The 22,889-nt window shown below is 34.5% G+C and overlaps 1 pseudogene across 1 annotated transcript; it reads right to left on the bottom strand.

Moving 5' to 3' along the window:
* Nucleotides 1-1,813: 1,813 nt before the first annotated feature.
* LOC143539713 (AP2-like ethylene-responsive transcription factor TOE3) lies at nucleotides 1,814-5,608 on the bottom strand (annotated as a pseudogene). The gene is made up of 9 exons (XR_013136487.1): nucleotides 5,158-5,608; nucleotides 4,530-4,555; nucleotides 4,396-4,426; nucleotides 4,205-4,300; nucleotides 3,781-3,926; nucleotides 3,356-3,400; nucleotides 3,137-3,228; nucleotides 2,881-3,044; nucleotides 1,814-2,372 (listed from the first exon to the last, which is right to left on the bottom strand). The product of XR_013136487.1 is annotated as an AP2-like ethylene-responsive transcription factor TOE3 (transcript).
* Nucleotides 5,609-22,889: the final 17,281 nt, after the last annotated feature.

Below are 22,889 nucleotides of genomic sequence, written 5' to 3'. Positions count from 1 at the left end.
TATGCCACAACCAAGCTTCCCTGTCTATAGTTCTGTGAGCCAACATCACAGTCCCATAACGAGTCACTTCGTCCACATAGTACAATCCTTGACGTTCAGTGTCACGCTCAATGATCATTCCCGTTCTGATATCTTGTAAGATACAGAAGGTTGGGTGCATTAACACCGTGCAGTTTAATTCTTTTGTGACATGACTAATATATAATAATTTATGTGACAAGGAAGGAACATAGAGACAATTTGAAAGTTTCAAATTTGGTGATATTTCAATAGTTCCTCCCCCCTTAACAGGAACTATTCCCTCATTTGCAGTTTTTATGTGATTAATTTTAGGCATATTCGTTGAAATTATATCGGATTGTTCAAAGGTCATGGTGTCGGTAGCACCACAATCAAAGATTCATGATTTGTTTGAAAAATCACATGTGTTCGCCATATTAACTTCCCCCCAATTTCATCTGGGTTATTTTTGTAAATAAAATCATCTTGCAAACTTTCCTTTTTAGGTTTTTGCCCAGTATTGGAAATGACCAATTCTTTAGAGGTATTATTGGTTTGAGCATATTCTTTAAGGACTTTATAAAAAAAAGATGGTTTACTAAGGGTTTTATTATATAAAACAGATTCTTCATGTTCTTTGTTGCAAGGATCAGGTTCTTTGAGGGGCTTGTTTAAAACTTTCCTAACTAAAGGGTGAATAAAATCATGATTGCAAACAATAGGTTGAAAAGAATATGTATTGTAAACATTAGGGTTTGAGATTAGTCTCTCAGACCAGTTACCTCCCTCATCAGAACCACTGTCTAATATTTATGTGCCACCAAATCCATCGCTATCTTTTCTGATTTCATGTGGATTTCCTATGTTCGAGGTGGATTCTGAGCCGCCGACGGCGGCAGTGGATTTTCCGGCTACACCAGTTGTCCCCCTTTCTTTGGTGGTATTTTGTTCAATCGCATTTAAAGCAATCTGAGATGATAGGTTTTCGGTAAGGTTTCGTCTTGCGTTCAAGTTTTGGGAATTGATAGAATGTTTGATGAGATTGGCTATTTGGGTTGTGAGATCGTCATTGTTTGTTTGATTGGCTGAACTGTTGTGGTCATACATGTTTTCGAATCTGAAAATTGAAAGAAAGATAATGGGTGGGCAAATATGATACGGTCCTAGAACCGTTTACTGCTTTGATACCATGTAGTTAAGATGGTAGAGAGAAATTGATAATCTATATTGCTTTCTATTGTGTTTCTTCTTATTTTCATAGACAAAGAAAACATTTAAATACATACAAACATACTAGCTAATAATGGAAAATACAATAATAAAAATAAAGATGAAATCCTTGATTGATGGAGGCAACGGTATAATGGCTGTAATCTTGGAGGTGAATCTTCAAATAAGGAAATGGTATAAAGTGGTTTTTATATATATATTTTTTATATTTTCTAACACATACACCAACTTTTATTATGTTAGAACTGTAAATGTAGTAGTAAAACTTACCACCCAAAAACATTTAAGAAAACTTTTAATAAATCTTAAAATGTTTGTGAACCGAGTGTTTTTTATTTGCTCTGTCTAATTTTTAACATTTACGACGTGCTTATTTTTGGATGCTAATGTTACGACCATTCCGTCTCCCTCACGAATCCCTCTAATTAATTAATAAATATTCTACCCATATTAACACATGAAATTTCTAATGATACATCTTATTATCTCATGCATAAATTGATCAATGAAGAAAAGAAAATTTAAAAGGAAAGTGTACGTTCTTCCCTTTAACGTGTCTTACATATATAATTAACTCAAGAACTTAAAAAATTGATCTTCATGGTCAACGTCAACTGTATGTTTAGTTGTGCTAGATTTTTCAACCCAATAACATTTAACTTCATGGTCAAACTAAACATAAAAACACCTTTAAACACAAATAATGTCGTACGTGACTAGATTTTCTTGTACTGTACGTGGGACCCACTAGGCGCAAGGGTCGGGTTTCAAGGAGGCTATCCGATGTTGAATCTTTGATGTGAGAATCCTGATGATGCTGCAGAACTATCTGCGTACATTTGGTATACGTATTGATCACTCCTTCCCTCATACCCGGTGCTGCTGCTATTTCCATACATGTAATGATGACTGAGTGAGTTGTTATTGAATCCATGAAGCATAGCCAGGTCAGTGGGTCGCATAAAATGCGTGTATGCATGTGCTTCACTGTTACCGGTACTTAAAGATCCGGAAGGAGATTGAAGGTGTGTCTGGCTCAGAAGCTGGATTGTCTCGATTTCGTTATACGCTTCTCTTCTCCCTCCATCAAACTCGTTAAGATAAACGAGCTGACTTGAGCTGGATTGTCCTGACCCACATACCTTTTTAAGAAAATGTAAACATGAAAATATAAGGTTTAGATATAACAAAACAAACGTTAAATAACATTTAAAATAAGGTAGTTTGAAAAGTTTGCGGCTGAAGATGTCGCTGAGAGTCTGCTCGTTTGTGGATGAGCCAAGCCCGAGCCAGGTAAGCTCATATGTTGACTCGTTAACTCGTTATAATTTGGTTGGTTTATATTAAACCCAAACTTTAATATATTTATACATTGTAACCAAATTTATCTAACCAAATACAATATATATACTAACCATAAACTATGTAGTTTATAATTTATATTATGTTAAATGCTATTTTTTGTTATTCATTAATAAAACTGAAAATAATTAATTTAAAATTTTAAAAATAAGCATGTTGTTCTTGCTTTTTGTGGACCGAGATTAAGTTCAACATTTCAGCTCCTTAAGATAAATCAACATCGTTTACAACGATATTCAACCACTGGAACGAGTTAGAATGACAATACGATTGAGAGCGCAAACATACCTGTTGTCCACCAAATCCAAATTGGATGGAATTAGAGTGATGTGTCAAGTTATGGTAATCATTTCCGAATTCAATATTTGGTTGCTTATTCGAGGCTGAACTCCCCCCTAAGCTCAAATCAAGATTATGATCCGATGATGCGATGGTGGCACTATTCGAACATTCTGAGAAGAAAGCAAGATTCAAGAATGTGTTCAAACGAGATATGAATCATTCGGATGTATTGTTTTAAATTTTAACCCAATATAAATGTTACCATTGGAGTTGAGCTCATTTTCATAAACCTTGTGATCAAAATTTGTAATAGCATCTTTCCCATTGCATTTAATTGCTGCTTTATCATAAGCCCTAAAAAGTTTTTAAAAATTAGATAAAAATGAATAAACTAAAAAATGAATAAATATAATTTATTTATTCAAACCCCTTGAATATTGGACTTTGACAATAATGGTCCCTCTAGAAATCAGAAATTTACCTGGCAGCTTCAACTTCAGTGTCAAAAAGACCCAGATACACATACCTGTAATAAATTAAAATATAATAAAAAAAACCCAAATTTGTCACATGACTATTAAATGAACAAACCCAAAAAAGGCAAAAAAACAATAGTTCCAAAGTGTCCTGTTTTCTTGATCTTGGGATAACTTGATAGATTGTTCTATTCACCTAAATCAAAATAAAAAGTAACCTTTTCTCGATATTCGAGAAACCAAACTCTAAACATAAAAAATGAAAATAACTTAAAATAACATGTGATCCCTAAATATAAAAAACAAAAATAACATAATCTTGTTTAAATGACTTCTTGATAATCTTGTCTGTCTTGTTTGACTACTTTGTCTACATTTTATAACCTTTATAATCCAAAGGTAAAAAATTTTAAAAAATTTAAAAACATACTTTTTTCCCAAGAATTGGCCCAATCGAGCTTCCCATCGGCCACATTTATGCAAAGTAACTCCACGATATTTCGAACTGCCTCGAGGAAAACCGGTACTTTGTCTACGAAACACATGCACAAACTCTTCCTTCGACAAATTGCTCATCTGTCATTTGAAAACATTCTCATCAAAAATACAAACAAATAAAAACGAACATAGTCTAGGTTATTTGTGTTGGTGTTTTGTGTTTGAATTTTGTCATTAAAAACAACAACCAATGTAAAGGTGTTTCAAGATAAGGCTGCAACACCACTATTCAAGATAAGGTGAAATCTAATTTTACAAAAATAGGAAGAAAACAAAAAGTAAAAACCCATTTTTATAGAAAAAAAATAAAAATAAAAAATTTCACACACACCAAGAACACCAATGAAAACACACACCTGTTTTAGGTCATCTTCAATTCTTCATAGTCTTCTAGAGCAAAGTTTATGTCAGCCTCCACACCACGAAACTTTATGGCTGCCCTATCATAAGCACTGAGCCGTATATATTTTCTTAGATATATTATTCTTTTTATTTAACTTTTTGTATTCTTTTAATGTTGTTGAACTTAAGTTTATTTTGTGCTCACCGAGCAGCTGCATGTGCTGTATCAAATCCACCTATATATATATTTTTATGACAAACAAAAATTAATACCAATAAATCATTAATATTTTTGTATATGTATATATAATCTTGAAAATATATGGAAATGCAACATACCAAGGTACACCTGTTTCCTACAATCCCTGGATCATGAAAACATAATAATGTTAAAAAATAAAAGGAAAAGGTCAATAATAATAATAGTAATAATAATACTGTTTTTTCTATTTTTTTAATTGTTACTTCCAAAATAAAAATAAAAAAAAATTATGATACATTGGGAACAGAAGAAAATCAAGTAAAGAATAGGGGAAAATAAAAAATAATAATAATTTGAGTAAAGAATGTGAAAAAAATCAAGAATGGAAAAAATCGAGTAAAAAATGGTAAAAAAAATTAATCTCATACCCAACCCAATACGCATCATGTTTCGAGTATACCTGCCCCATATGTTTCGAGTAAAGAATGTGAAAAAAAAATGTAGAAAATCGAGTAAAGAGTTGGGAAAAAAAATGAAGAATCGCGAAGAAATGGTAAAAGAAATGAAAATTTAATCTCATACCCGACCCAATACACGTAGGTTTCAGATATACTCGTCCCATGTATTTCTTTAGAAGAATGTGGGGGAAAAAAAGAAGAAAATAAAGTAAAGAATGGAAATAAGACAAAATTTAATTTCAAACTCAACCCAACACGTGTTTTTGGATATACCCGTCCCATATGTTTAATTGAAAAGAAAACTAACCATATGTGGGATTCCCATCGGCCGGTTCGCCGGTAAAATGTAACACCACGGTACTGAGAGCTTCTAAATCGCGGTCCACGGCGGCTCTTCTTCATCGGTTGAGGAACATCAGTAACCTTTCCGGCACCGGAATATGCCACATCAGACAACTGGTTGGGGAATTCAACTCCAACCCAGTTGGACATAGGAAAATTAGAAGACAACATCGGACCAACTGAGCTGGTGGGTCCCACTTCAGAGTCATCCATAGGAAAGTACTGATGAGTGACCGGCGTGTTATCATGATCTTCATCGGAGAAGTCTTCGTTGATTTCGAGTAAGTGTTTCCATAATCTTCTTCTGTCCGAAGAAATGATTCATCGAAATAATGAGTCACCATTGATATCGACACATCTGACAAATGTTCGGGAGTTCCTCTATGCAATCCTTTTCCTTCTTCTTGTTGCTGCATATAACTCGTACACCCATTTCAAATGCATATCCCATTTTTGCACAGCAGGGTTATGAAAATCCACGAGAAGCGACTGGACGTATTGTATGCGCCAATTGCCATTTAGCTAATAAACCGGTGGATATTGAGGTTCCGCAAGCGATACTTCCCGATACTGTATTTGAAGCAGTTGTTCGAATTCCTTATAATACGCAACTGAAACAAGTTCTTGCTAATAACATTATTATTATTATTATTGTTGTTGTTATATTCTTCTTTTATCAGGTGATCTATTTAGATCCCACATTATTTCTGAATTCATAATAAAAAGTTAAACCAATTGAATTCAATCTCTCTCTCTACACTTCTCTCTGCATAATAGATATATGTATATATAGAGGTGTGAGTATAACAATAATATTATTATAGTTATTGTTGATGTAGGGTTATTATAGTGAAGAGTAGGTGAGGGTGTTTTTAGGTTCTGTTGGTAGATCTTGTATTGGTAAAATATATCAATGTATCTACATGTATAGCCTTTTTTTAAAACGACGAACAAATGAATTAAGTCTGGGTTATCTGGAGTAAGACGACCTTATACGTATGTGATTGTAGACAGCATTGGTTAGCCAAAGTCCATTATCTCCTACTTTGAAAAAGATTAGTCTTTCGAAGGCTTACTGGTTATAAAACTCAAGTGAAATCGGATTTGAATTTGAGGCCTTGCATGCGATGTGTTAACAAATAAGAAATTTGGTGCCGCAACCTATTGGGCCACTTTGCGGCACCGAACTGGTTCGTAAATTTTGTTTTTGTTTTTATTTCAGTCATCGTAACGAATGTAACGGAAACCGATCGAACGCCAATTTTTTTTGTTTTTTAATTCTGGTATCATGATAAACATGACATAAACTGACCAAATTCCCGTAGACTCACCGCCTTAACGCCCGATATCGATAACGGTTGAGTTTTATCAACGCTCGAGTTATACCGACTGACGCCAAGACATTTGTCCGCCTCAATTTTAATAATATTTTTTTGTTTTATATTTTGTTTAATTCCGGTACAATAATGCACGTCATTAAAACCGACCGAATTAGCATCAACGGTTGGATTTAACCACCATTTGAGTTTTACCGATTTGTCTGACGCGTTGCGTCAGGTAAAATGCTAGTTATTATATAATGTAATAGAAATAGAAATAGCCTTTTTTTTAACAGCGTAGATATAGCCTATTAATCTCTCTCATTTTCACTTTCTCTTTATATATTATTATATAATGTATTGGTTAAACCCTATTAGATATCTATACCTGCTTTTGCTTCTATTAATATTTGGGTTCATACGCATAACATCATGTGTAGTCATAAAGCTCCACTATCAGGGTTTATGCGCCACGTGGCGTCCAGTCAGAGTTATGGTTTTGTACAAAAATAGGCTGTAGTCATAACTCTCCACTACCAGGGGTTATGCGTCACGTGGCGCCCAGTCGTTATTAATTTTATTTGTTTTTTTAAATACTAAATCATTTAAATAAATTAACATAAAATTAAATACCAACTCGACCTCGGGTTGGGTCTCCGGGGCGGGTTGGGAACCCGAACCCGCAAAAATGTTTGTCATTGGGTTTTGGAAACCGGGCACCGCATTTGGCATAGAGCTTTGTAGAAGTGCAATGTACGCGGCCATTTGCGGGTCATACATTTGCGGGACGGGTACGGTTGGCGTCGGGGCGGTAGATTGGTTCGGTTGTGGATTTTGGTTGCCTTGACGGGCATACTGGCCGAAACCGAGAATATTTTGGTTGTTTGGAAACATTTTGGTAGAAATATTTGTGTAAAAGATATAAATTGGTATAGAAGTAGAAGGAGTGTGTTAAAAAAAATGAGTTTGGTTTGTTTATATAGTATAAATATAATTAATATATATATATATATATATATATATATATATATATATTTTAAAATCTCAACAGCTCCAACGGCTAGTTTTTTGGATTTCTGTGCCACCATGCGCGTTTTGTATACAACGCACCCAAAAAAAAATTTAACATAACGCAGGGGGGGCAGTGTACCCCCCGCGTTTTCACCCAAAACGCTAGCCACAACGCTAGCAGTACACATGCTCTAAAACACACACTCGCCATGTGTGTGTATAGGGAGGAGAGAGAGAGTGTGTGTGGAGAGAGGAGAGAGATCTTTCTTAACAAAAGTTTCCGACGTTAATGAAATCGAAAAAGAAGGTAAGGTGGGGTAGTGTGTTGGAACAACAATGTAAAAACTAATAGGGGTTTTTTTTTAAGTAAGTGAACGTATATACATATTTCTGCTAGGAAAAAGTATACATGTAATTTAGTAAAACAAAATTAAATATATTATTTGCTAAAGCAAGTGGAAATGAAACGTGTAAGATTATATATTTTTATGTCTATGTGCTATGGGACATTAGCGTCATATTATACTTAATTTATTTCTTTTCTTTTTCACTTACGCGTCTATACGTTGTGTGACATATACTTTCAAGTAATGCGTTCGGTTTAGTTTTATTAAAAGGATAATTAGAGAAAAATATTAAATCTGTTATTTAAAATGCAATAAAAAACATACGAGTCGTATAATCATATACTACTAGTCCTCTACATGCTACTTGTATGTCTCATACTAATCGTCCTATAATTAATACTCATACATGTCTATAGTTCTATACTACTCATACGATCCTACTCATATAGAGACATAAAATCCTATGACTCCCTAACACTGTCAAACTCTACACCTTTGTAGACTTGCCCGATTAGTAAAACCTATACAAATCGTATAGACGTGACGTATACGACTCGTATAGGTCAAAACAGTGTGATATCTAGAACTGGAGTAGTGTCCAAATAATAGCACCTATATATTTATATACAGTTAACATGTCTTGCACGAAAAAAATTGATAGACCGCAGGTTGACCAGAAAGACGAATGCTTGATTAGTTTCCTTAATTAGATAGAAAGGCTTAATTTTACCCTCTTTTGTCCACTCATTTCATTCATTCATTCAATATTTCATTATTTCAATTTTCAACACCATCATCCCTTTCCCCTCCTCCTATCCTTACCTTTTACCTAATTGCCAGTATCTTACCATCCCTACCCTGCAACCCCAATGTAGCTTGATACTAAAATTGAATCTCACAAAAGATAACACAATATGAACTTTTTTGAACGACTAATTTGGATTACTGACGGGATACGATCATCTTCATTCTCCGAGTACCGGAGATCATCCTCAGGAGGAAACATATCATATGCTTGGTTTAAAAAAGTGCGCATGGGGCGAGCGGAGGAGAGAGTCGGCCTAAGGCGAAGGCCTCTTTGCTTTCGGCTAGTCAAGGCGAGTATTGTTTAAAAGGCAAGCCTGAAGCGAGATTTTTTTGGCAAAAAGCGACTTAAAGCGAAGTTGAAGCGCTCACCTTTCAAATGCAAGTGGTTATTAAGCATCTAAAGGTCATATGTGTAGGTATTTTATATACTAACTCATATATAATGCTTAAATATAGCCACATTATGGGTCGGGATGCTAAAAAGCCATCATATATAAACATATAAAAATTATGTAAGTATGTTCACATCGCTTACAAAAAGCTCTCGCTTTTGTGCCTGACGCTTTACACTTCTGTTTTAAACCTCGTCGCTTTTCTTCGCCTCTCCCTTATTACAACCAAGATCATATGTTAAAAAACTACTTGGGGAACCCCTGGTTTTTTTTATCACGAATGGGACATGTACCCAAGACATCCTCCTTTTTAAATTGATCTTTGGATGTCTCACCTCAACAACACAATCTGAAATAATCAAATAGTTATTTACCAAGATAAGTTGAGAAACAAGAAAACATGACTAATGTACACACATATATGGATATGTGATTGTATAAAGACTCCTAATCGTATAAATACGAAGTCATCAGGGCACAATACGTGTCGCTGAGCAGGAGTTAAATTCGTTTGCGCCACAATTACGTAGGTGTAGTAAATAATTACGCAACTTATATGATAAATACGGAACCTATGTTGATAAATACACAGCCTATTTTCATAATTTATATACATAATAATGCATGTTAAAGCAAGGATATACTCAAATTAAAAAGAAGAGTAAACTGCGGTTTTCGCCCCTGTAGTTTATCCAAATATGCGATTTTAGTTCAATAGTTTCAAATTTATGATTTCCGTCAATGTGGTTTCATTTCACTTGCAATTAAGCCCGAATGCACTAATCTCGTTAAGTCTGGTCGTTAAACTCATCAGCGTACCTTTCACGTGAGGAGCAATTTTGTCCCTTTTTTATTTTTATTTTATTCTTTATGAAAACAGGATGAAAAATAAAAAAATTTGGTTTTTCTACTTTTTATATTTTCGCATTTTTTTATTTTTCTTAAAATGAGTTTTTTTTTGTCCAAAATGGTTTTCAAAGTTCTTAATTTCAAAATGATTATCACATGATCGCATACTTTTATATATATATATATATATATATATATATATATATTGTTTTGATTTTTTTTTATTTTTTTATTTTTACTGTTACTAACAGTCATGTTATTATTATATTATCATTTTCATTCTCAATCATGGCGACAAATCTATGTGCCCCCTCTATCAACCCACATATCGTGTGTGGGGTGGGGGGGGGGGGGGTGGGGGGGGGGTTTACCGTCGAAAGTAGCCAAAAAACAGCCCACATGTTGTCCACTTACATATAACTTAACATGTGACTACAACCCAAAAACCACTACCCTAATACCAAATTAACAGGGGGTGGTGTACACTTTTAGGGTACCTTACCCATTCACAACTACTCTAATACACCCCTCCCATCCTTATGATTAAGTTCGTGAACTAAATGAATTTTCAAGCTCTTAAAAAGTTCGATTGTATAAAAAGGACTACTCACTATTAGAAAAAGAGATGTTTTTCCACAACCAGATTGTAGGAAGTTTGTTGGAAAAATCCAGTTTCTAACAATTTTCTAACAAAAAAGTTGTTGGAAAAATACATGCTTGAAAATCGTTTTCAATCGTTTTCCAACAAATTTTTCTTACAATATTGCTACAAAAACATGTGGTTGTAAACTTCTTACAACTTTCCTACAAAAACTATTCATAATGTTTATTAGATAATATTGTAGCAAAATTTGAGCTTATTTTTTTTGTTGGAAATCCGTTGGAACTACTTGTCGTAGGAAATTTGTAGGAAGATTTTGTGAGAAGATGACTTGTTTTCTAGTAGTGACTAAATGTTAGGAGGTGTTTGGGATTTCTTATTTTCATCAACTTATAAACTTTTAGAAAAGTTAATAAGGTGTATAAGGTGTTTGGCAAACCATAAAACCTTATGGATTTTAACTTATGGAGAAGGTAAAAAAAGGGGTTTTGAAAAGTTAGGAATATATAACTTATTAACTTAATGAGTTTGATTTACCTATTACACACGTCTAACCCTCAAAACTCATTACACTTCTTTTAAAAAATAGTGTCCTTTTTGGTTGTTTTAGTTTTCCATAACACATAAGTTAATTCACACATTTTTTTAAATCTTCTTTTAAAAAATTCATAAGTTTATAAATCATTTTAACAAAAGTCTTTTTTCTCTTAAATAAACAATACTAAACACACTCTTAATGCCCAAATCAAATATAAAATATATAAACATGGGACATGGAGGTGACCAACGTAGCAAAAGGGTAAATTTGGGGAAGGAGGAAAAACAAATGAAGAACTTTCCAAAATGGCCAATCAAAGAGTACGGGTAAAAAGACCTCCTCGATAATCTTTAAATTATCTCTATTCTCTATCTCCACCTCTACCGTCTACATTCTACCACACTCCAACCTTAGGAGGGACGGGGCACCACGTGATGGGTGATCCATCACGCGTGATGGGTTTTTTCACACCGCCGCCACTACCTTGTCACACGAAATGGAGGAGCTTTGCGTGATACCCATCACGCATGTGATGGGTTGAATTCCAAGAAAATTAGCCGTTAGAAATTTAAAAATGTAGCCGTTGGAAAATTAAAAAAAAAACATTATTTACCTATATAAATATATCTTCAAAATATACACAAATCCAACTCAAATCCAACTCAAAATCTTCTATTACACAAACCATTTTTAACATATCAAATGGAGGGTTCAAAGAAACGTGGGTCGGGTTCAAAGAAAACCGAAACCCGACCAAAGGTTCGACAAAATCTTGGCGAACCGACGAGATTTCGCTTATAAGACGAAACCGACACAAACCAACCTTCCCAACAACAACCTTATTATCCCCAACCTTTTCAACCGTCCCAAAACCAACAACAACATTCCCAACAACAACGTTATTATCAACCGTCCCAAAACCAATCGTATCAAAACCAACCTTTTATTCCCCCTTTTTCTACCCAAAATTAACCAAATAATGCTTTTCAAATTTTTGGATCTCAACCGTCTCAAATGTCTGTCGATCCCCTAGACAATAAGGATGTTATACCTCAATTTGCAAGTGCTTTTCGTCACGATGTGCAAACTTTGGATGAAGATGAATTCGCGGATGAGGAGCCACATCAAAGAGGTGCTCGGCGTTGGTTGGCCGATGAGGAGGTCGCCTTGACTAAGGCTTATTTACATTGCTCCGAATAAAAAAAACGCTCAAACCAACAAAAAAAGAAGCGTTATGGAAACGTATTAAAGAACATTTCTCGCAACTTCCCGGTGCAACCGAACGAAACATGGATCAAATGATTGGCAAGTGGGGAGATTTGAATCGAAAAATGTCAAAATTTAATGCTTGTTACATCCAAGAGGTAACTATTTTAGTTTATTTATTTTAGAATCTAGTACTTTATTTTTACAATTTGATATATATATTTTTTCTAAATGTTTTGTAGTCCCGAACTCCACAAAGCGGATCGAGCGAGGGGACTATCATAAAGAACGCTTTGCGCGAATATGTCCGAGTTTACAAATGTAAGGGTTTTCCCCACTTGGATGCGTGGGAGATTGTGAGACGTCACGCAAAGTGGGGTACCGATTCCGTTGGTCAATTTGAACGGACCAATGGCTCCAAGGAAGAAAGGATCTTGTTCAAAAATATCAAAAACTTCCGAGTCCGGGGACTACACGACGTCTACCGGCGGCTTGTCATGCAACATGCCGAACATGAACTTGAACGAGGAACCCGAAGACAATCCCGACGAAGACATACCCATACCCACACGGCCGAATCGCAAGAAAAGTGGGGAACCGTCAAGACTTGGAAAGGAAGCGGTGGCCGAAAACTTCATCGAATACAAGTCGGCTAAGATGGAGGAAATGTCAGAGACGAATGAGCGAAGGAAAGAGGCTCATATTTTAAAAATGAAACGTAAGGGGACGTATGTCAACCATTTGAATGAAAAACAAAAAAACGCCGATCTAACTTTCCTCCTACAACCGTACGAACATCTTGAAGAACCCTTTAAATCGCTACTACTTCAACGCAAACGCGAGATATGTGAAACTGAGGTTGGGAAGGGCCGTAGGTTTTTTTTTGTCGGTTTTTTTTAATTTTGTTGTCTTTATTTAATATCTTGTTTTATTTTTTAGTTAATTTAATATTGTTTTCTTTTTATTTATTTTAGTATTTATTAAAAAAATCATCACACACCATCACATCACACTACCATCCCTAGTAAAAAACCATCACATATGATGAATTTAGGGTTGGTGATATGACACTATTTGATTGGGTGGGGGTGTGATGAAAAAGTTCATCACATCCACCACCCCTCCCCCCTTATATTTGTGCTTCAAATACATAGAATTATTTAATATTTATACTCATTATTATTATAATAAAAATAAATGTGGTTTTCATCCATTTAGTTTGTCTAAATCTACGATTTTAGTTAAATAGTTTCAAATTTGTGATTTCTGTCTTTGTGGTTTCTTTTCACTTGCAATTAAATCCGACCTCACTAACTTTGTTAAGTCTGATCGTTAAACCCATTAGCGTGCACCTCACGGAAGAGGCAGTTTTATCCTTTTTCTCCCCAAATAAACCTCAACCCCTCATGTGAGAGGGCTTGCGAATTAAGGCTGGGGTTTTTTGGGAGAATAAGGACAAAAGTGTCCCTTGCGTGAGGTGCATGCGGATGGGTTTCACGACCAGACTTAACGTGGTTAGTGAGATCGGGTTAATTGCAAGTGAAATGAAACTGTAGTAACGAAAATCATAAATTTGAAACTATTAGACTAAAACTGTATATTTCGACAAACCATATGAACGAAAACCACAGTTTACTCTTATAAAAACTTAAACAGACAACTCTCCCGGTATATGCTTAAAGTGAGCAGAAAAAACCAAATTAATCAAACCGAAATCAAATTAAACGACATAACCAAAATGAATTAACCAAACCAAACAAATAATCTACGGTTTTCATTTCTTCTTTAGGCTTCTCTTGGCCATCTCTTCCTCACACCAGTTACTGTTATATACATCTATTTTACTTATTTTGACTTCTCTAAATAAATTCTTAATTTATTAATTCAAATAAATAAAAACAATGTTTAACGGCAAATTTCTGTCACCTGAATACTTGAACCCAAGATCTCCCATCTTTTAACGTTTTAACTTTTAATAACATTTTAAAGATTTTGTCTTGGACCATAACCACAAACGTCATTGGTTAAGTAAAAAACTAATTGCGTATATAATAAAAAGCAAAGTTGGTTATTTAAGTAAAAGTTAATATTCATTGCATGGTATACCTTTGATATACTAAAAAATAAAGGCAACACATTAATACGCATTCACCTACCCAAAACACGTTTGAATAAACTAAGTAGTGAGTAGCAATATAGTGTGTGGCCATATCCTCTCCTATAAAAGGTAATTATGACCCATTTTAGTGTACCACAATAATATTAATGTAGCACAATAATTTCTGCTTTTACAACAAATCTTGGTAGTTGAGTACTAAAGTTATTATTAATGCCTCTTTATCTATAATTATATTTCATGACAAGAAATAAATCAAATTAAGTGCATAAGCTCAAAGGTAAAAATTGCAATATTAAAACTATATCTATCAAATTTGTTTGTGAATTAGTTTTTTTTTAATGATCGGAGCAAAACATTTTTAATTATTGAACAAAAAATCCAATTACAATAGAGATGTGGGTAAACGAGCAATAGGTTGTGTCGTCATCCCCTTTTAAATAATAAACCCGATCCAACTGAAAACAAAGTTATAGTTCTTTGGTATCAACAAGTAATTATGCACAATCCGTTGAATCAAAATTTCATGTAGTTTCATTTTGTTGTCTCTGAAAACCAAAAAGAAAGCGAATGATTCACTTTTATCTATCTTGTAATCAAATGAAAACTTCCATGCATCTTGTTTCTAAGACCATGCGTAGTGTTATAAGATATGCGTAGTGGGCTGCAATTTTGGGACGACAAGGGCGCTGAGGGTCGGCAACACTGCCCCTCGGGGCGATAAGGTGGTGGACGACTAAAATTTGTTGTTTGTGTGTGTTTTCAGGGGCGGACCCACATAGGTCCGATCGGGGTCGCGGGACACCGATGTTTTTTAAAAATTATTTAGAGACGGTATATTAAATTTTGTAAGGACCCCAAAAAAATTATTACTTGAAACCCATACTATTAGGATTGAATTGGTACAGTGGAAAGTCCTTTGTTTTACTAGTGAGAGGTTGTAGGTTCAATTCTCACCATACTCCTTTTTTGTTGTTTTTTTAATATCATAGTCTTAGTTATTTAGTTAAGGTATTTGTGCTTTTTGTCACCATGCAACATATATAATGTTAACATGGATTTTGCATATTCTTTTTATTATTTACCTTGTGTATGTATATTATAATTAATCATTTATTTGTGTTAGAGTTATTTTTTCATGTTTTGGTCAATTATGTAAGACCATATATATAGATTACGTTCATGTTTTTCGGGTATGAATTAAAAGTGTATGTTTCATCTAGTTTCTAATTTAGATTCTTTCTACTTACTCGTTTCCAATGACACCATAGTTCCGTGTTTTATTATGTTCCTCGCCTCGACCCGACCCGAATAACGACCGACCCGAAATATTTTGTAAACCGAAAAAATTGGGACCCCATTGACAAAAAATCCTGGGTCCGCCACTGTGTGTTTTGATTTAATATTATTATATTAAATATGTGTGTGTATATATATATATATATATATATAGGGGCTACAAACATCACTATACTCTTAAAACAACAAACCTACTTTGCTAACTCGACGTCAAATGACACAAATCATCTCATTTTGTAGTACATTCACTGGACATAGCGTTAGCATTTGTGGTGGGAAGGGGCGATATTTCCTGCCACCTCACCTAACGTTCAACCTTTTATATCACAACACTTACCTTGCGTCATTTTTGTTTTTTTTAATGGCTAAAACAAACTTTTAATAATCTTGTGGGTGAGGTGAATGGATACTTTTTCAAAACAACCCGTATTGTCCCACTTTTGGAAAATTCTTAAAATGAAAATAAGCATGTCTCGTCGGTATATTTGAAATAATATAAAACTTTATATATTAAAAGTTATCAAAGAAAAACCAAATATAATTAAATCAGTTATAGTAATATAATATTAAAAAATACAAACAAAAGGCTAACATTTCTTTGACTATGTGTTTGGGTGCTAACAAGTCGTTGACAATGTGTTTTGAGGCAACTTTGACCATGTGTCAGAAGGTCTAACACGTCTTTGACAACATGTTAAGTCTAACACATCTTTGACAACGTGTTAGCATAAGTATAATGCGTCGTTAAAGACGTGTTAGATTTTCTAACACATAGTCAAAGATAAGTTAGATGACGATATTTTTAGAATTTTATAGTTTAGGGAACAAAAATGAAATTTTCTTTCCAAAGTAAATCCATTTTAGAATTTTCCCCCTTATCTAGCTTTTTGATTCCAATAGATAAAAGGCTATTTGGTTTTTATCAAATAAATGACTTAGTGGATTAAATTAAATCAAGTAAATCATTAATCGAACTGATGAACACCCCTGGTTGTATGGATAGTTGTACGATATATTTTTTATTGTTTATGAATTATGAGCATATTTATAAAATCAAAAAAGGTGAATTAAGTTTCCTCTAGATTATTTTCTAGTTACCCTACTGGGAATATTAATTAACCTATTTCGTGGTTCAAAGAGGACTTTTAAAAAGGTGAGGGGGGACAGGTGAATCATGTCATATACTATTTATAGTAAAACTTTGTACCGTACTATAGATTCCTATTATAAGGCTGAGGGGCGTGGGGGGCGCGAGTGGGGGCGCCAGCCAATAATATTGTGACGTGTGGCAGAGAGAGAAACTTGATAAGATGGGTGTTGGTTGTGGTGCTCGCGCCCCGGGACATGATGTGGAGGGCGCGAGAGGGGGCGCGAGCGGTTTTTTTTTTATTTTTTTATAAATGTATTAAAAAAACGTATTATTAAAAAAACAAGAAATTATTTAAAAAAACACACATTTTTTTGAAAATTCATAATAAAAAAAAAACATACTAAAAATTAAACAAACAATAATATTTAATAATAAAACTAATCTAATACAAGATCATCTGGTCGCCTCGCCCACAAATGTTTTTTTGATATGCCGTACTCTTCGGAGGAGTCGGAATCAGACGAGATGCCGTACGACGAGATGCCGTACGCTAATTGACGGATAGCAGCCGTGCATTTTTGATATGCCGTACTCTTCGGAGGAGTCGGAATCAGACGAGTACGACGACATTATTTTTTAAAAAAAAATGGGACGATGGGTTGTTTGGAGATTGAAGTTGTGTTTGATATGGTAAAAATGGGTTGATTTAGGGGTATTATATAGGATTTTGTAAAGGTTTTTTTAAAAAAGTTTGAAAGAAATGGGTAATATATAGGAAGTGTTGTATAAAGAAATGGGTAAGTTTGGTTTTTTTTGAAGTTGTGTTAAGTGTTGTATAAAATGGGTAATATATAGGAGTATAAAATTTTTTTTTTTTTTAAATTAAAGAGCCAACGGCTCATTTAAGGTCTCCAACGGCTCTTTTCACCATTCCCCAAGCCCTAAACGCCACACAGGTCCCGCGAACCCCCTTGCGCCCGCCTCTTTTTCCGCGCTCGCGCCCCTCTCGCGCCTCGGTGGTGTGGTGCTCGCGCCCCGGGGCGCGAGCGGCTGGGCTCACGCGCCCTTTCTCGCGCTCCACACCCCTCAGCCTAAGCTTACAAACCTTTAAGGTCTCGAAAATATCTAGTGTCTGATTCAGTTTATGCCTAAATTGGAATCTTATGACATGAATTTGCTTTCAAAATCTTGGAGAGATTCTCCTTTCATGTCACAGTTTTTAATCAATTTCTTGAAAGAATAAAAAACATTGATACTGGTTTCACAAAGAAAATTTGATAAACGGCCTATCAAGTCATTGTTATGTTCGTTAATTTGTGATTTGAGAACCACGTTTAATTAGATAGATCATATATGGTCGAGATACTGTACAATAATGTCTTAACGTACGATAGGCACGCGAGACTCTTAAAGACAAAAAAACAAGGCAAAAATACTAAAACACTTAAAAACGCTCAACCAAAAACCTAAACGCTCAAAAAACAGTTTTCATGAAAAAAAAGTAAAAAATTAATCGATTAACGATCCAAAACTGTTTTTTTCGGTGAATCAATTATTAATTGGATATGTATTGACGATTTCAAGATGTTGGGATGTGATTTCATGGATCGATTTCGTGAAAAATGGAGGATTCGCGTACCTATTGTACGATAAACTATTATTTGTATTGGATCTTTTCCCTATAAATATAATACTTATTATAATTATCATATTATCATAAAAGGATAATTTCCTTCCCTGATATAAAGAGAACCACGTTTAGTCAAAATCTTAAATCAAACAAATTATAGTTTTGTGTACATTGGAATAATACGACTTGATCATTTAAGCATTCAATTTATTACAAGTGTCATATGTATCACAAAACTTATATACCAAAATGTCAAACTCGTTGTCCTTATATTTCAATCATGTAATGGTCCCATACACTATCTATGTTTGCTCTATTTTCATAGCCCCTTAAACTTGAGTACTTACATTTAAATTCAATGCACACATTCATTTTTGTCCCAAAAAGAACTATTGTAATGTATGACACAAGTTCTATGTATAGTCAATCATGGATCCTCATCAATAATGTAACACTTTTATGTAAATCTTAGAGTAATCTCTCTCGTTAGAGTAGCAAGTAAGTTGTAGAAATCATGAGCCACAACATGTTAACCAATATGTCACAATAGGATAGTAGAGATATAGTTTTACGGGATTTATTAGGAGACTGTTTGGAAGTCTCTACATCTGAATTGGTCAGCACTAAAGTGTGTTTGGTTCACTAAAACAGAATCTCTGAATCAATCATAGAGTCTCTCATCCGATCAAATTTACAAACATGTTGAATGGAGCCTTTGAATCGGTCAACTCTCTTAATGGCTCATGTGGTAAGTTTCAAACAACCCCTGACTTATACATAGATGATAACATGCAATAACTCTCATATTTAGTTAAAAAAAAAGTTTGCATATCCTCTTCTGACGCATAGCTTGCAAGCCTTAACTATAGGTCTATAGTAAGAGTTAGGTTTTAAGTCACTTCTAACACAAATAAGATTTTCGTGCGAAGTCATATGAATCAGAGGAAAAAAAAGAGTGTAGTGACGAAATTGTAAATAATAGCACTATACTTTATATTAATTATAACAATTTTATTAATATTATTAACAACTTGTGTTTTAATTATTTAACACATTTGAAAAAACTATAATATTTAAATAATTTTCTTATAAAATTGTAAGGAAGCACACCTATCACACACTCTCGAGCTAACCATAGTAAAATATCAAAGGAGACACGACTCGGTATTCCGTATGCTCTTAACTAGTGACTACTTCATCAATCTTTACATTTAGAAAATAATCACATGTGAAAAATATCTTGGCAAAATACGATGCACGGTTCATCCTCCTTTCCCAAAACATTATAACATGAAACATACATGGGTGTTACAATCACTTGAAGCATTTAGTCTCATTTAATTGAAATTAGGTATTCAATTAATCATCTTTAGAAAATTGAATTTTAATAATTCAAACTATTGATCAATATTAGTTCCAACTAATAATCTGACTAATAACAATCCCAACTTCTAATTTTGTTACTAATAATAGTCCTAGTGTGATAGGCGGTTAACTTCGTTTATTTTTTGATGGTGTGTCACGTGATGTGGCAAAAACATACATATTTCAAAACTCAATCTTTATTTTAATTTAAAAAAACAAAAGATTATATTTTAGTGGGAGTCGTCAATAAAAGTTAACTTAATCCCTCCACCTCTACGTTTATTTTTGTTGACGGGGCCCACTAAAATATTATCTCTTTATTCATTAAACTAAAAGTATTTTTGAATTTTGAAATAAATGTGTTTCTGCCACGTCAAAGTCACGTCATTAAAAAATAAATAGAGTTATCATATGTTAGACTGTGATTGCTATTAGCAATAAAATTAAAAGTTTGGATCATTACTAACAGTTAGATTGTTATTTAAGATTAATATAGATCAATAGTTTGAATTAATAAAATTCAAATTTTCTTCTATAAATGGAAATAAAGTATATTAAGTGAATCAAATGGTCTAGTTGTATTTAGTGTTTAAATTGTTGTGCTTACTTTGAGTGGGTATATGTATACTTGCTTCAAATACTATCTATTAGTGAAAAGATGGATCATGCATGAACTTGTAATTGGGAAGCAATGTATGTTGACTAACTCCCACATGGACAAACATTTATTTCTCACATGAATAAGCCAAATGTAAGACATATAACTTTAAAACCAAACAAAATGTTTTTTTTTCTTTAATTAGATGTGATCATGCAAACCATGATAATTGTTATTTCATGTGATGGGTACAAATGAAGACCATTGCTAATTTTAGGTTTAGTGTCGTTTAGACAGTTTTTATGATCTATTGACATTTTATAGGAGTAACCAATCCATCTTAAACATTTGTCTACTGTTTAAGTCCTGTATTTTCAGCTTCATTTTGTTTCAAAATGTTTAATAAATTTATTTTTTAAACATAGCCAAATCGAGTTGAGTCGAGCCTGAGCTCATATTTTTAGCTCGGCTTCAAAACCAAGCCGAGCTTGCCCTTAATCAACTCGACCCGTTAAAATCCCTAACCACAACTAGAGGTGCACAAATCGGGTTTTTCAAATACCTGGTTTCGGGTATGGAACCGGGTTCGGGTATGACCGGGTATTGGAAAATCGGATATTGGCAATACCCGGGTCGGGTTCGGGTCCGGGTATTGTATTTAAAAACCATACCATGTGCATCGGGTTCGGGTCGGGTATGGAACCAGGCATTTTAAAATCGGGTATTTGAATATCCTATTTTCGGGTATTGAAAAAACTTTGTTTTCCGGCTTTTCCCCGGATACTTTTCGGGTATAGATTGGACTTTTTAAGGGGCTTAACATTTTACGGGTACTTTCGGGTATTTTTCAGGTATTTTTCGGTTATATCGAGTATAGATCGGGTATTTGAAAAACCTGGTTTCGAGTATTGGAAAAACCCGATTCCGGTTATGGAACCGGTTCCGGTTTTCGGGTATTACCGAGTATAAATCGGGTCCGGTTCCGGGTACGTGTTTTGGTACTGAAATACAAATGCATACCCTATCCATACCCTATGGGTAACGGTAGGGTTCGGGTTCAGGTATAAAAAAACGAGTATAAATAAAACCGGTTCCGAGTATTTTCCGGGTCTAGTTTCATGTTCGGGTTTTTTTTGCACCTCTAAATCTCTAAGCTCAACCGATGCTTAGTATCCGGTGCATTTTATATTTTTATATATGTGCAACTGCTTCTTAATTATTTATAAAAGCATTGGCATTAATATGAAACAAATTAGATTATGGGGGTGTTTGGGATTCCTTATTTTGCCTCTTTATAAATTTTCATTAAGTTAATAAGTTACAGAATTGTAACTTACAGAACTTTTTCTCTCACAATATAAGCAATTCCAAACACCTTATTACTTTTCAAAACGTTTATAAGTTATAAGTTAGTGAAAATAAGTAATCCCAAACATCCCCTATATATTGTTTTTTGTCTTTTATAAGTTTTTAAAAGATTACGGATTCGTATAGAAGTTGTTTACCAGTGCAATTAAATATAACCACAATCAAACAAATTAATTCACACCATGTTTTAACTAGTTATTATTTTGGGATATTTACTAGCTCATTGACAAACTAACAAGTTTGGATCTATTCACAACACTAATAAGCCCAACCTACTAACCAACAAAGACACACCCATGCAACCTAATGGGTTTATACTTGGCCCACTAATGCACTACATTGCAAACCACTAAGAACAAGCCCCCATGCCCCATGCTGACTACACAATAAATGATAGAGGTGCACAAATCAGGTATATTTAGAAACCGGGTTGGGTAGGAACCGGTTTCAGGTGTAGTCTAATTGACCAGGTTTAATTCGAGTTTTAGGTAGGGTCCGGTATCGGGTACAAGTTTGGGGAGAAACCTAACACCTTGTCATACCTGTTGGTCGGGTACCGGTAAGAATTGGGTTTGGGTCGGGTCGGGTCTGGAAACCGGGTATATGAGCACCTCTAGTAAATGATATCCAATCTAAGTTAAAGTTGTTTGACAAATCAAATATTCATATCTAGAGGTGCACAAACTGGGTATTCTCATGAACCGGAACCGGGTATGGTCAACAGTCAGAACCAAGTCCGGGTAGGAACCGGTTCCGGGTATAGTCGGGTATTTGACATGTTCCATCGGGTTTTTTTTTCGGGTTTTGGGTAGGGTAGGGTCAGGTTTTGACTGGGTATTTGTGGAACCGGTTCCACCGCGTCCGGGTCGGTTCCGGGTACAGTTCAGGGGAGAAACCCATAGCCCGGTCTGTTCTTGCGGGTAGGGTCGGGTCCACAAGAAGAATTCTTAGTTGACATTGCAATAAATAAGATTAGCATGGGATAAAGCATCAAAAGTAGGCTCTAGACCTGACCTCATGCTCTATTCTCATGGCCACGGCCATCACCATTTTAACTAGGGTGTAAATGAACCAAGCCACCCATGACCTTCTCAAGAAGTCAAGATTAGTCGTTAGAATCGTAAATCGAGTCGAGCTTAAACGAACGCAAGCCTAAAACAA

This window comes from Bidens hawaiensis, unplaced genomic scaffold (assembly GCF_021521415.1).
Source record: "Bidens hawaiensis isolate Kalapana, Puna unplaced genomic scaffold, B.hawaiensis_p1.1 tig00012010_1, whole genome shotgun sequence".
Taxonomy (NCBI): Eukaryota; Viridiplantae; Streptophyta; class Magnoliopsida; order Asterales; family Asteraceae; genus Bidens; species Bidens hawaiensis.
This window is presented reverse-complemented; position numbering and strand designations above follow the sequence as displayed.